The sequence below is a fragment of the Pinus tabuliformis genome, chromosome 4_1, assembly GCF_031772625.1.
Source record: "Pinus tabuliformis cultivar Carrire ecotype Pingquan chromosome 4_1, CPIR1, whole genome shotgun sequence".
Lineage (NCBI taxonomy): Eukaryota > Viridiplantae > Streptophyta > Pinopsida > Pinales > Pinaceae > Pinus > Pinus tabuliformis.
The window spans coordinates 237,509,699-237,526,282 of NC_142303.1; positions in this window are offsets into that span (position 1 = coordinate 237,509,699).

Genomic DNA, 16,584 nt, shown 5'->3' on the forward strand with positions numbered 1-16,584 from the left:
AATGGTGTTTGGTGCATGGTTATGCGTTGGTGAAAGTTGTGTGTTGGAGACTGTGTAATGGTATATTATTCCCCTTGTGAGTTGATGAAGTTGAGCAATTATAAAAACCTGTCCAAACAGTGTTCTTTGAATGCGCTGTCCAAAGGACTTTATGTTTGAGCTTTTGAATGCGTATGCGCTGTTCATACATCAGTTCTCGATTTCAAAGTTTTTACAGTAGTGCTCTATGAAATGTTTTAGAGCCTTTGATGTATGAAGGAAAATGGAACACCATTGAATCTGTTCTCAAGTAAAAGACTGTTTTTAAACAGATAATTACATAACTGATGCATTGTTACATACAGAGGTTACATAAGGCTGTGGCATAAAGTGCATAAGGCTGTGGCATAAGGATTTTTTTTTTCAGCAGAAGTTTTTTTATCAACAGAAGTTTTTTTTTTTAGCAGAGATTTTTTTTACAGAATGCATTCAATCATTTCTATGGTCGGAATAGTTCTCACTGGCAAGGAGAACTATTCTGAATGGTCCCGGATGGTAAAACACACCCTTATCTACAATGAGCTGTGGAAAGGAGTGTGTGTCGGAGAAGAAGACAAAGACCTTGTGCAGCCCACATCAGACAAAGAACTCGCCATTTGGGAAAACAAGAACAACAAAACCTATGCATTAATCGCAGCATCTGTAAATGAGGAAGTAAGGCGTCATATTTCATCCTATTCCAATGCCTTTGAAGCTTTACAAAAGCTGAAAGAACTCTATGATACACATTCTGCACTTGAAGTTGTTCAGCTTATGATTAAACTCTTCAATCTTGAACTGAAAAATAATGTTTCTCTTACTCTTGCATCTGAAATAAAGTCTATAATGCATGATATTAAATCCACTAAGGTTGAGCTGGATATCTCTCTTATTGCCTTTCTCAAAGCACTCTATCCTACCTACTCTAACTATCTTGAGTCTTTACAAGCAAATGGAAATCTTAAAGATATAACCTTTGACACTCTTGTGAAAAAGTTTGCTGAAAGAGAGAAAGCCTTTGGAAAGAAAACAGTCCCTGAATCTTCTGAAGAGACTGTTTGCCTTGCTCATAAAGAAAAGCATCCTGCTCAAGATTCTACAAGAGGAAGAGGTGGACGAAGAGGAAGAGGAAGATACTTCAGAGGCAGGGGGGGCAGACATCCTCAAGCAGAAAAGGCAGATCTGCATTGCATTCGCTGCAAACGAAATGGATCACATGATGCTTCTACATGCAAGCTACCATGGGACAAGGTTGAGCAGAGAAGAAATCAGCAGAAAGGTAAAACTGATGACACAGACAAAGGTAAAGCACCTGAATCCGCTCACTATATTGAGGCACAATGTAACATTGGAGTAAATGAAGATCTGTTTAATGCTTCACTTGCTTCTTCGAAAAATGACTGGTTGCTTAATTCAGGAGCAACCTGTCATATGACTCATAGGAAAGATTTCTTTGAAGATTTCACTGACAATGTTGATGGAGCAGTATACTTTGCAGATCAGTCAAAAATGAAGCCATCAGGGCTTGGCACAATCAGGCTTAAACTGCCTGGTCTTCCAGACTTTCTTCTGGATCATGTTCTATATCTCCCACAGCTCAAGAGAAACTTGCTGTCCCTGGTCCACATCCGCCAGCAAGGTCACTCCATTCACATGTTTGATGGCAAGCTTGAGGTAAGAAAGGCATCTGACCACTCACTTGTCATGAGGGGTATAGAAGAAGAAAGACTTCTTAAACTGCAAGAAACCTCTGCTCATGCACAACATTTTTCATATATTTCTCATCATGAAGAAGGTGCACTTCCATCAAGTTTATTATGGCATGCTAGATTTGGACATTTAAACTATGATAGTCTCCGCTTGTTGAAGAAAAATGGTGTTGCTGGTTTGCCTACAATTCCTAGAAAACATAAACAATGTGATGCTTGCATTCTAGGAAAGCACAGCAAACAGTCTTTTCATGATTCACATTCAAGAGCACATAGGAAGCTTGAACTTATTCATTCAGATTTATGTGGTCCAATGCCTGTTTCTTCTGCAAATGGAAATAAATATATCATGACATTTATTGATGATTACACCAGAATGTGTTGGGTTTATTTTTTGAAGAACAAATCTGATGCTTTTCAAACATTCAAGAATTTTCATAAATGGATTGAAAATGATGCACAATCTCATATTGGGTCTATTCGCACTGATAATGGAAAAGAATATACATCAAATGAATTTGAACACTATCTTCGCCAACATGGGATTAAACATCAAACAACTGTGCCTTATAATCCTCAACAGAATGGTGTAGCTGAAAGAATGAACAGAACAATTTTGAATATGGTACGATCCATGCTTTTCTTCAAAAATGTAAAGACAATGTTTTGGGCTGATGCTGTTCTATGTGCTGCATATATAAAGAATAGATGTCCATCTAGTGCTATAAGAAACAAGACTCCTTATGAATTGTGGTATGGACATGTTCCTTCGGTAAAACATCTCAGGATTTTTGGTTCCACCTGTTATGCTTTAATACCAAAGGTACAAAGAAACAAACTTGGTGCTAGAAGTCGTAAGTGTATCTTCCTGGGGTATTCAAACACATCTAAAGCATACCGCCTTTATGATGAAGTAAATAAAAAGTTTGTTTTATCTAGAGATGTCATTTTTCTTGAATCATCCAAATCTGATAGTGTTGTTGAGCGGCAACTTGATCGCTTGGATAGATTCACAAAACCGAAATCATTCCAAGAGTTTGATAATCAGATTCCACATCTTGAAGGGGGGATTCCTATACTAGATCAACATGTGGAATCTTCTTCTGAAGAACAATCTCCCTTGCATGACACTCCAACAACGGATGATGCTTTAAGTGATGTAATTGATAGAATTGGGAGACTTAATCTTGATTCAGTCCCAACTCAATCAACAGAACAGCCTGGACCATCTCAGAAAGGTCCCCCAAAGTGGCTGACAAAGACACTTGAAAGTGTTCATCCTGATGAAATTGGAAAAACAGGAACCAGAAATACAAACCGACAAGATGGAGGTGATGTAGATAACTCTAATTCACCTGTTGATATGGATGTTACTTATGATTGTGAATTGAACTTGTCTACAGATTTTGAACCAACTTCCTTCAAAGAAGCTGCTTCTCATGATGAATGGAAAGAAGCGATGCAGAAGGAGTATGATGCCCTCATAAAGAATGGCACTTGGAAGCTGGTTGATCCTCCATTTGGAACCAAACCAATTGGCTGCAAGTGGGTCTACAAGAACAAGTATAAAGCTGATGGCTCACTTGACAAGCACAAAGCTAGGCTTGTGGCAAAAGGTTTTGCACAGAAGGAAGGGGTCGATTATGAGGAAACTTTTGCTCCCACAGCAAAATGGGCCACCATCCGGACACTCTTTGCACTAGCTGCTCAGAACGGTTGGAAAGTCCATCAAATGGATGTAAAAACTGCATTCTTGAATGGAGATCTAAAAGAGAATGTTTTTATGTCCCAGCCTGAAGGATTTGCTGTGAAAGGACATGAACACAAATTATGAAAACTTGTGAAGTCCTTGTATGGCCTCAAACAAGCACCACGAGCCTGGTATGAAAAACTAACTGAGCATCTTCTGAAACTCAACTTCAAACATTTTGATCTTGATGATGCAACTTTATTTGTCAAGAAAGTTGGCAAAACAGTTGTATATCTTGTGGTATATGTAGATGATCTTTTAATGACAGGGAACAATGAAAGCTATATTGCATCCATAAAGAAAGAATTAGGAAAATTTTTTGAAATGACTGATTTGGGCTATGTTCATTACTATCTTGGCATTGAAGTAACCCAACATCCAAAGTCCATATTTCTTTCTCAAAAGAAATACATTGGAGATTTGTTGAACAGATTTGGCATGACAGAGTGCAATCCCCTTTCTACTCCAATGGAACAAAACTTGAAGCTCACATCTATTGAAGGAAAGGAATTTGAGGATGCAACAAAGTATAGACAGCTTGTAGGAAGTCTCATCTACCTCACTACTACCAGACCAGACATTTCATTTGCTGTTGGAATCCTCTCCAGGTTTATGCAAAAGCCTTGTGAGGGACATTGGTCTGCTGCAAAAAGAGTTCTAAGGTACTTGAAGGGAACTCAAGATCTTGGAATCAAGTATACACAGGTGGACGACTTCAACTTGATTGGATACTCTGATTCAGACTTCGATGGAGACAAAGAAACTGGGGTATCTACTTCAGGATATGCTATGAGTCTTGGATCAGGAGCTATCTCCTGGAGATCACGCAAACAATCAGTACCAGCAGATTCCACAACAGAAGCAGAATATGTGGCAGCAGTTGAAGCAATGAAAGAAATTGTGTGGCTCAGGAAAATTCTTGAAGATTTGCAGGTAAAACAAATACAATCAACTCCACTCATGATTGATAACACATCTGCAATAAAGTTGGCCAAGAACCCAAAGTTCCATGATCGTACTAAGCACATCAATACTAAATATCATCTGATCCGACATCATGTTGAGGCCAAAACAATCCATCTCCGTCATTGTTCCACAAACGAGCAAATTGCAGACATCTTCACCAAAGCGCTTGGAAGAGAAAAGCTTGAAAGATTCAGAATGATGCTTGGACTCACCAACATCCCTTCAGATTAAGGGGGGGAATGTTGACACCTAATCCGAAACGGATGGGTGAATTGGACAGTCATCTAGAAGATGAACTGATCCATCATATGTATGTATATAAATAATGTGTTAGCTAATGAATAAAATCAATGAGTTTTGTCTCTCGTTCAATGTGGAGTTACCCTGGCCTGACAGGTTCGGACATAATCTCGTGATTGACTCCTTTAAGAGAAGCTTTCCAGAATGTATCAATTACAATTGGATTTATTTCCTACCGCAAGATGTATCTACTTGTTTGTGTTACCTATCTTGGAGAGTTAATTACTCCCTACTCCAAGTAACTAGCCTAAGCTATATTGGTGATAAGAGCCCTAGAAATAAAAAAGATTACTAGATCAATTTTAATTAAACGTTGCTTTTATGGGTTGTTCTTTAAGTCAATAGGTATGGAGATGAAACTTTGATTGTGTAAAGACTTCACTCCAAACACTAAAAAATGCACCTAAAATGATAAACAATTCGTTTTTCTTTCAATGAAATTCTAGCTAAAGAAAGAGTTCGATATTGTAATTATTTAAGAAACAATTCTTTCTTTCAACATGGAAATGGAAAGAAAATCATTGTCTTTTTCAGTAAGAACTCAAAACGAGACTAATAATTAATGCTCACAATAAAGCCCTTTCCCTTTTCAAAACTTGAAACTGCAAGAAAACAATTTGCTTCAAAAGACATCTACAAGTTCTAGAATAAGACTCAAAACTACAAAAACTAATTTTGAGATCTAAAAATTTTAAAAATCTAATCGAAAAAAAGCTTCTATTCTTTTTGAGGACATTTTTCTTAATTGTTTAGTAAACTAAGGATTCATTTTCACAGAATAAAAAACAATAAAAAAAACATCCAGATATGTTTTCTAAAACAAGCCTTGCACTCCTCCAAATGAGATCTTAGAGGTATGTAATCTCTCCTCATAAAAACTCAACTAAAGAAGACTAAGTTCCAGCAGCATTTCACCTCAAAAATATTCAACTTTTAACCTCCCAAGTAACCAACCCAATGCTTCATTTTATAGTGCAAAGGAAGGAGGTTACAGGTCCACCTATGAAGGGATAGAGTTCTCCTTCGAAGGGATAAGCTCCTCACATCAAGGGGTTAGCTCCTTAAGGTATGGGATGCATGAACCTTAAGAGAGCGAACTTGCCACCTCAAGATTCCCTCCAAAAGCTTCTAGAAATGACTGAAAGTGAGTTTTTCAGAATGTACTCGCGCCTTTTTAACTTTTATAAGGTTCTGCACCCTTAATACAAAGACATAGTGGTCAGGTATGCAGCAAACATGACCATTAGGTGCAGGACCACATGTAATACAAAGAGAAAGTGTGGAACCAGAGTTTTATAGACTTTGAGGGCTTTCTCTTATTTTCAAGGCTTGATATGAGGAACTGAAGCTTAAGACTTGCAAAGGAGGAAAGTATGAGTGGTAATGGACTCACACAGATTGCAGAATGTTAAGGTGACATGTTTAGTGCAACACTTCTCTCTATCTCCAATGGCTTAAAGTATGACTTTCATATACCAATAGAAAAGACACATCAGATCAACCCTCTTGCTGATCAGGTAAGAAAGTGATCCTTAAGCTGATCCGGGGTTCATCCAAGCCACAACTAAAGTTTGTCTCTTTGATAAGAGGACTTCTAAAAATGTAGAATTAAATATAAATGCAAGAAAAATGAAAAGTAATCCTAGTCTTATCTCAATTAGGAAGATATAGATCTAACCCAACCGAGAACGTAATATTCAAATGATTGGGATTTAAATATGTAAGGCTTATAATGAATATCGAGATAAAAAAGGAGTTCAATTAACTAACCTTATGAATGCCAAAACATATTCTATTCAGAGACCTCTTAACTGAAATAATCAATCAACAACATTTAGGAAGTAGTTCACAAAATGATGATGATTTTCAAATCAGTAACTCGAATGATTAAACAATAATATAAGGAAATAGTTCAAAAAATATTATTGTTTGTTAAAGCATAACTAAAAGACAGATTTCTAAGCAAACAGTTACTCAGAAATTAGAATTCAGCCCACAAAAACATAGATAAATAATAACACATTATTGAGGAAAATTACTCACATTGACAATAGTGCACAAATATGAATAAAATGACACACTTCTACCATCATAAAATGAAACCAAAATAGTATTATAAATACCAATTTATTGAATATGTTTCTCTCGCTCTAGTCTCAAACAATATTTTACAATTATTTGAACTTCTGCTGTTAAAACAAGAGTTGCAGTAGTGAAAGCTCTTCCCTTCATACATAATTCAGAATGCAAAATAAAAATCTCAATAATCCCCCAGGTCTCATATTTTCTCTCCTCTCATCTACAACTCTAAATCCTCATTACAATAGTGCTTTTAAGAATTTCATAATTTCCGAGAAGAGGAGACCCTAATACATTCTATAACCTACTATTTATAATTTTACAAAAAGAATTCTCAAAAGGAAAGGTTTTGAAGAGTAGTTTTCCTCAATCAACTTTAGTTGGCCCAAAATCATATTCTTCTATTTTCTATAGCATTCTCATTGATTGAAATATTCTTCTCCTCATCTCTTTAACTATTTCCCTGCAAAAAATCAATGAAAATTAAATTAAAATGTCAAAATAAAATCAAAATACCAAATCTGGAATATAAAGTATCTAATCAAAACACAATTACATAATTAAATAAAAGGAAATATGAGCTTTCTATTGATGTTTGTGAAGATATAATTAGTTAAGGAGCACATAGACGAATGGATATGCACTCAGTAGAAGCTGTGGGCAAATGAAAATGCAAAACATTAAACTCAAAAAATTAGTTTTGTTTAAAAATTCGGTTCTTGATCTTCTGATGAATTTTAGACCCATTAAATGATCAAATATAATTATGAAACCACTTCAGGAATATTCTACATGATTTTATTTGTCCAACGATCCATCATGTGCCTCATTTGGCCATGTAAATCTCAGCTTATGAGCTTCTAAAGTTGAGGAATTAAAACTGCCAAAATACAGAAAAATCTGTTACATGGGCTAAAAATACATTTTTAATTAAAATTTGATTCTAAATTAAATTATTAGTATTTTTTAATTATTAATAATTTAATTGTAATTACATTATTAAACTTAATTAATGACAAACATAATTAAATTTAAAAAATGATTTAAAAACTAATTAAAATATAATGTAATTAGATTAATATTATAATTAAATTATATTAAAATTATAATATAACTATATTATAATAAAAATATAAAATATATTATAATTTAGTAAAACCATATCATTCCAAACTAATAACAAACCAAACTTCACATATATGAAAGTTAAATGGAGGAAGGAGTTAGGTGGAGTAAGGTGGAGTGAGAAGGAGGTGAGGTGGAGGAATATGGTGTGGATAGATAAGGTGGAGGGTAAGGTGAGGTTGATGTAGGGAGATGGAAAGAGTTATAAGGAGTACAAATCAAACTTTATAATAACATAAAATAGCCAATTGTATAAAACTATATCAACGATCAAGGTTTTGTAATATAGCAAAAAATGTGTGCACAATCAAAATGCTGATATGCGATATCAAAATATCGGTGATTTTTAAAAATTAGTTTTTTAGATCACCGATTTTATTTTGGGGATCTTATTTCGGGATTTTTGAAGGGAGGAGGCGATGTGAAGTGGGACCCACATAGAATTAAAAATTCTACAAAATGAACTATAACCATTTTGTAATTTTGAGATTTCGGGTTTGGAAATTTGTTTTAAAATAAGAAATTGGTTCAAATTACCTAAGATCCTGAAAACGCATTTTTAATCGTTCTACAATTTGGCTGGATCATTTTGTAGGGCCATTAGTGAAAAATGAAAAAAATTGATAAAAATTAACAAAGAGTTAACATTTACAATGAATGACTATTTTAATTATAAAATTTAAATTATTATACATTTTTCACATTTTTAACTCAAGAGACAAAATGATAAAACTTCAATGGAGTGTCATTTACAAACCAGATAACCAAATGAGGCGAAACAAGTATTGATGGAAAGCTTGCTAAAAGGCGAATTCAATGAAATAATCAAAGTAGAAATTTGATGAAAACGAAAAATGGAAAAATTATAGGACAATTAAGTAAATGAGAATTATAAAACGTGTTTTGCAAAATTAATGTAAAGGTTCCCCATTATTTGGAGTAAATGAATGAAAAATGGGGGATGTTTGGTTTTCCCTATAACAATGGCAACACACTGGGAAGAACCAATTCTCTCTGTTTAAAGATAATGAAATTTAATTTACCCAAAGGTTAAAAATAATAGAGTTCATGAAATTGTCTAACAATAAAACATTTCCAAAGGTCCCACATAAATAGATTAAGCAATATGAATTTGTAAAGATAAGTACTGAAATAAGGTTTGAGTAAAAGTCATGAAACCAAAATTTGGGAAAAATTATTTTAAAATTACCTCGTATGAGAAATAGAAGAAGGTATAGATAGGAGTTTTTGATAAAACATATATCCATTGTCATGAATGGTCTTTGACATTGTTTCGCTGCCATTGACCCTGAACAATACCCCAAAGAATTTGTCTTTTATGTCATACAAGCCTAGCTCCACTGCCAGTGAACGTCCATAGCTCGGACAAGTTTACTTGTATTTCCCATGCTTCCTCTTTTAACACGTTTTTGATAAATGCATTTTGTAAGCTTTTAGTTTATGATGTATTTAAGTGAAAGAGGTGGGATGTAATAGAGACATATGTTCATGGATATAATAGTTTCATAATGTTGACTCCAAGTTCCTTCCCCGCTACTATCAATCAAAGGCTTTTAAAAAGTGGAGGGGGGGGGGATAGGGATCCATTCTGTTAAACTCAAATCATTTCTTTTCTTGAAAATGTAAACTATATTACTTAGTAAGGATGTGTGTTTCTCCATGAAAAATATTTAAAGCGAGATGGTTTTATGGTTCCATAAAGATATGCCTTTAATGATAAATGAAATTCATTGAAATAGATAGAATTAAAAGATTTCCCATGTATGTCAACCACTGTAGGGTGAAAAAAAATCATTTCACATAAATCATGGCAGAGTCACCAAAATCAAAACAAAACCGAAAGCAAAAAGAAAATAATTCCAAAAAGAAATTAGTGAACAAAAATAACAAAAAATGAAGAAAGCAAAATGTGAAAGAAAAACTGAAAGACAAATTTAAAAGATAAACCCCATAACAATTTCTTATACAATTTTCTCAATGAAATAAGCAAAAGAAGATAATTATGTGAACGTTGTTTCTTACATTGATATTTTTTTTAATTTTTTTTTAATTTTTTATTATTTGTTTATCTTGTAGAGTTATAAGAAATGAAGCTCTCAAAATGTAGAGGGTGAATAAAAGTGATGATAGATAATATGCTAAATGAGAAGTCTTTGTCTGTTGCAGATTTTATTGTTTCAAAGCAAAACCTACATAAAATAATCTTAACCATTTTGTGACAAAATTAATGCTCAAGAAATAGAATAAAGGTTCAGAAACTCCCTTGTTTAGCTAATTTGATGAGGATCATTATTGCTTCTTCCAATAAATTCAAAGAAATCCAAACAAAGGAGAATGAATTCCAAATCTGATTTGGTAAAGGCATGAAAAAGAATCATGAAGACCATTGGAGAATTTCATTAAATCTTACCTGAGAGATATCATTTTTTCCAATATAAGGTAACTTCCTCTTTTAATTAAAATTAAAAGCATGAAGAAGTTGAATTGAATGAAATATCATTAACCCAAACTCACTATTTATTAAATCTAACTAAGGAAAGCAAGAGAATTAGAAGGAAACAATGTTTCATGTTCAAGGAATCAGAAATAAACCAAATCCACATAATGAGAATGAAAGGATGTTTCTTTATCAATTGCAGCGATGATTGTTCTCATAATATTACAAGTTTCATATCTAGTCCATGATTTTCATAAATTGTCCATAATCAAGACCAAATCCAAAACAATGTAATACAGAGTGTAGATGGAGAGGTCTTGAACTTTGTATGCTAAATATAGAGTGATATATCAAAACTAAAATATAAGAGAAATCAAGAATGATTTAACCATGTTTCAATATCTTTACTTATTCCAAATTTCTTATCAATTGTTGCATTACCTTAGTGATTACTCAAGAGTGCCTTCAAAAGCAAATGAATATGCTCGCTAAAAAATGATTGAGATGACAAAATGTGAATAATGAGACAAAGCAAAAATCGTAAACAAATCGCAGGTGATGAAATTTTCAATTAACCAAGTAGATTGCGAAGAAGAGTAAAATATTGTCGATGTGCATACATCATGAAGAATGTATATCCCTATAGTCATAAGGTTATCCTGATGAATGAATTCTTGGATTTGTTGAAATTATGATTAAAATACATCCAAGCTCTCAAATAGGGTCCGAGTTCCTTCATAAAAACAAATATGACTAAAGGGAAAATAATATGAATGAGTGTGATGTCATGATTCTACTCAATTTGGAAATTGTAAGATTCAAAACAGGCATAGATAAAATCACAGATCAGATCATTTGCTGCAAGCGCTTTTTGTGAAAATTTCCTTGGTTTGTAGCAAATTCAATCAATGAGGATTTTCTTTTGCATTCTGGATTTTCTTTTTGTTTCTGCACACATGAGCGTCATTGGAGAAAAATGTCAGAGAAATATTATGGGTGTATTTTTAAAACATGCGATATACTTCCCTTATGATAGGCCTTTGAATGTAACGACTAAAAACTATAAACAGGAAGGAATATCAGAGGTCCTTTATTAGAGTTTTAATATCAAGTGTGCGAGAGGGTAATAGCCGATTGGAAGTTGCGTATAAAAGTTCCGATATGAGTAGCGAGAAGTTTATGGGGGATTGGAGTATTGGAGATGTATGGACATCGCAGTATCGACGAAGTCATTTATCATAGAATGAGTGGATTGGGATATCAGAGATTGGTGGATCGAGATATTGGAGATCGACGAAATGAGGATCATACTAAAAACTCCAATATTGAGAGATTTCGATAATTCTACGTGGTAGTCTTGTGGGGTCAAGACTTTTAAGTATTATGTTCAAAAGGATCACTTAGCTCAATTTTGATTTTTAACAAAAAACTCATTTAATAATTCTATTAACTATCAGAGATATTTGGTCGGGGATGATTTTATCGGAACTTTCTTATGAGGACAGTTGTGATATTGTAATAATCTAATATAAATTTTACAATAATATATTAAATGTCCATCAAGGTTTTAATGATTATAAGAAAAAATAAAAAATCCTCAAAATTTTGACGAAACAACAAATACTTCCCTAAACATGTTGGAGATTTAAAAATGGTTGGTTGCTTTCTTATCTCAAGTCTTTAAATTCAAGCCAACGAAGACCTGCAAAATAAACAAAACATAAATAAGCAATAAACTAAAAAGAGAAAATCAATCAATGAAGATGAGTATATTAATACATACCTAGAAGAATATTGACCGTAAGTTTACCTCGTGAATCTTCAAGTTCTCCCATGTATTTCTCAAAATTGGCATATGTTTAACATTACCTACTTATTCAATCTAAAATGCTAGGTAATGAATTTTCAAATCACATCCACATCAAATTTTCATTGGAGGATAAAAGTGGTGAAAATGGGCTTTGATCTAATTAAATAATAACTTTAATATGTTTTAAGCCACTTTGCTAGAAAATGAAAGGGGATGCTTAGAAAAAATCAGATTCATTACTTGCTTATTAGAAATATGAAATAATGAAATAAATGGAAAACAGAACAGGAATCTAATCTAAATTAATCTATTCCTATTGCTAGCTAAATGGAAGGAAATATGACTAGGTATAGTCATACTTCCATTGTAACCATTCTCTCATTTTAATTCCTGGATGTATGTACCGGTCAATCAATCAGAGTAAAATTGAGACTAAATTATAAAAAGAAAAATTCAGCATATTTCGTACAATTGACAAACTAAGCAAAATAAATTTATTTACAAAATTCTTACCTTGAAATTATTCCAACTAAATGTCTAGATGATCATAAAAAAAGCATGAATTTTAGTGAATGATTGGAAAAAGTTCAAAGGAAGAAGAAACAATGTGCAGGCTTAAATGATACATTTTTAATCATTGAAGTTTGTTGAATATTAACAAAGTTCTGAGCATTGGAATTTCCATATATTTTTCAAATGGATCAATCAAGTATGGATGAACATTTAAAAGGTTTCTAGAAGTGTTCCATTGTTGGTCAGAATGAAATGGTACACTCTCAGGTGCCAAAATTTTTTATGAAGTTATTAGAAAATAAAAAGTAAATTGGTCAAGCATGAACAAATAAAATTTCAAAATAAAAAGTAACTGGTGTACATGCTTTAAATTCTAGAATTAATTTTCGTACAAACTTATTAACGCACTTGAGGAATGTCTATAGTTTGAATGCCTAAATTTCCATCACAATGTATTCAAAAATTCAAAAGAAAAACAAATTCAAACCGAGGTAATTGAAAAAAATTCAAATTTGCATTAATATTACAAATAATGGTACAATATGGCGGGGATTAATTTGAGAATATTTCTTTCCCACAAGTATCAATAGAAATTATAAAATGAAATTCATTGTTTGCTTTATTTCCCGGGAAATGGAATATTTCAAGCTTATGATCAAAAAATGGCATTTCAACATTGTAGAAATAAAAAATTGGAATGTAGTCACAAGTACTAAAATTACTATGATGGTCTTCAAAAATAGATTTCTTAAGGAATGATAAAAATGGGGATTAGTGAAAATTATTTTTGAAGAAAGAGCAAAACCGGGTTTATAATTTTCATTTTTCAATTCATCATCACAAGTAACTTCATAGGTGTTCCTATCCTCTGAATTAAATAAATAGGATTTAGGCAAGTGATTGGCTACCAAACGAAGAGAATATTTAGGTTTATTAATTGAATTACCGATTGAATTTTCTCTACCAATTTTTAATAATTCATTATTAACATCAGTTCCTCTGTTTAAAATTAAATTTGAATTTAAAGGGACTGTTGATTGATCATGAATTAAATTAATATTGTTAAAAATATCTCGGTAAAGATAAAAATAGAAGTTGAAGATATATACTTGAAGGTTTCTCTATGCATAGATGATTTCTGATTTTTCAAAATAGACATTCATATTCTTCATGTATTTGATCGATATGCAAATTTTTGCTGAGATGCTCTATCATTTGCAATTTATTATCAATAGATTGTCAATTAATTTCAGCAGTAGAGTGTGCATTTCCAACATTCTCTGGTTGATTTAATTGCTGTTGATTTAATTGTTGTTGATTGCTACTAATATATTATGCATTTTGTGAATATTCTACTTGATCAACATTATGTAAATTTGGAGCATTTCTGGTATTATCATTTGTAATTTCAATTTGCAAAGAATCAAAATTGTCATTTTGAGCAAGAGAATCACAATCAATGAAAGATATGCTTCTCGATCATGATACTTATTATAAGATAGAGACACTAAATGCCCGAACCATCCACTTAATTGGAATTAAGGAGGCAAATATTAGGACAAAAATTGCCTTAAAATTAATTTAAATCGAAGATAAAACATATCCAAAGTATCACCTTCCATCCTACACAATTCTTCTGACTGATCACACACCTTGTCGAAATCATATTCCTGAAATACGTGAAGGAAAATTTTCAAAAGTTCGTCCCAACTACATACATAGGCAACTGGAAAAGATAAGCACCAATCTTTTGCTTTCCCTATCAAAGTACGAGTGAATATCCTACAAATAATATCTTTGTCAATATTGAAATTATTGCAACTTAAGATAAATTGAAGGAGATGACTAAAATTAAATGGCTTACCATTTTATTTTACCGAGATGGGATCTTGACTGCCTTTACTGGAGTGGTTTTTGGATGAGGTCTAATAAAGAAACTCCAAAGAAGTATTTTACATGGGGCCATAGTAAATAGAATAAAAATATTCAAAGAAAACATTTAGGCCCTCCTAGTGCCAAAAATGTTGAAGGCTCGAAATTCTCTGCCTACAAAAACATAAGAGAAAGCACCCTGTCCGGACCTTAGAGCAGCTCTTTTTCTATTGAAATGGTGGGTCCATCTGGTTAAAATAGGTCTAGTTACATTCTCCCTATCTCCAACAACTTAAAGTATGACTTTCATCTACCAATAGAGAAGAGACATTAGATCAACCTTCTTGTTGACCATGCAAGAAAGTGATCCTTAAGATTATCTGAGGTTTAGCCAAGCCACAACTAAAGTTTGCCTCTTTGATAAGAGGACTTCTAAAAATGTAGAATTAAATATAAATGCAAAACTATTCTAGAATGCAAGAAAAAAGAAAAGTAATCCTAATCCTATCTCAATTAGGCAAATATAGGTCTCACCCAACGGAGAGCATAATATTTAAATGATTGGGATTTAAATATGACAGGCTTATAATGAATATCAAGCTAACGAAGTAGCTCAATTAACTAACATTATGAATGCCAAAACATATTTTGTTTAGAGACCTCTTAACTAAGATAATCAATCAACAACGTTTAGGAAGTAGTTCACAAAATCATGATAATTATCAAATCAATAACTCGAATTATTAAACAATAATATAAGGAAATATTTCACAGAATATCACTGTTTGTTAAAGAAAAACTAAAAGACAGATTTATGAGAAAATAGTTACCTGGAAATCAGAAATCATCCCACAAGAGTAGAGATAAATAATAACACATTATTGAGACAAATTAGTCACATTGACAATAGTGCACAAATATGAATAAAATAACACATTTCTGCCATCATAAAATGAAACCAGTATTTAAAACAATAGTATTATAGATACCAATTTATTGAATCTGTTTCGCTGGCTTTAGTCTCAAACAATCTTTTACAATGTGTTGAACTTTTGTTGTTAAAACAAGACATGGAATAGTGCAAGCTTTACACTTCATACATAGTTGTGTAAATCAGTTTTCGAATTCATATCACATTTTGTCATTGTTGTAATCGACGTTTCAAACCAGCAATGATGGTTCATCATCAGGTTGAGAAAGATCTATGAAAGACTGGTCTACCACATATTTCAATAAATAGATGCCAGAGATGAAGAGCCGATAATAACCCTAGAAAATTGTAAATTTCACCTTTCATACATAATCCAGAATGCAAAAGAAAATCCTCAATAATCCACCAAATCTGAGATTTTCTCTCCTCTCACCCACAACTATAAATCCTCATTACAATAGTGCTTTTAAGAATTTAAGAATTGCAGAGAAGATAAGCCCCTAATACATTCTATAACCTATTAGTTATAATTTTACAAAAAAAAATTATCAATAAGAAAGTTTTTGAAGAGTAGTTCTGTGCAATCAATTTTAATTGGCCTAAAATTATATGCTTCTATTGTTAGATCATTCTCATTGATTGAAATATTTTTCTCTTCATCTCTTCAACTGTTTCCTTGCAAAAAATCAATCAAAATTAAATAAAATGTCAAAATTAAATCAAAATACCAAATTTGGAATATAAATTATCCAATCCAAAATCAATTACATAATTAAATAAAATGAAATATAAGCTTTTTATTGATGCCTATGAAGATCTAATTGATCAAGGAAAACATAGATGAATGGATCTTTTGCTAAATTTTAGACGTATTAAATGATCGAATATGGTTATGGAACCACTTCATAAATATTCTTCATGATTTTATTTATCCAATGAATGGTCCTGGGCGACATTTGGCCAAGTAAAACTTAAATTATGAGCTTTTAAAGTTGAGGAATTAAAAGTGCCAAAATTCTGAAAAATATGTTGCCTCGGCTAAAAATATAATTT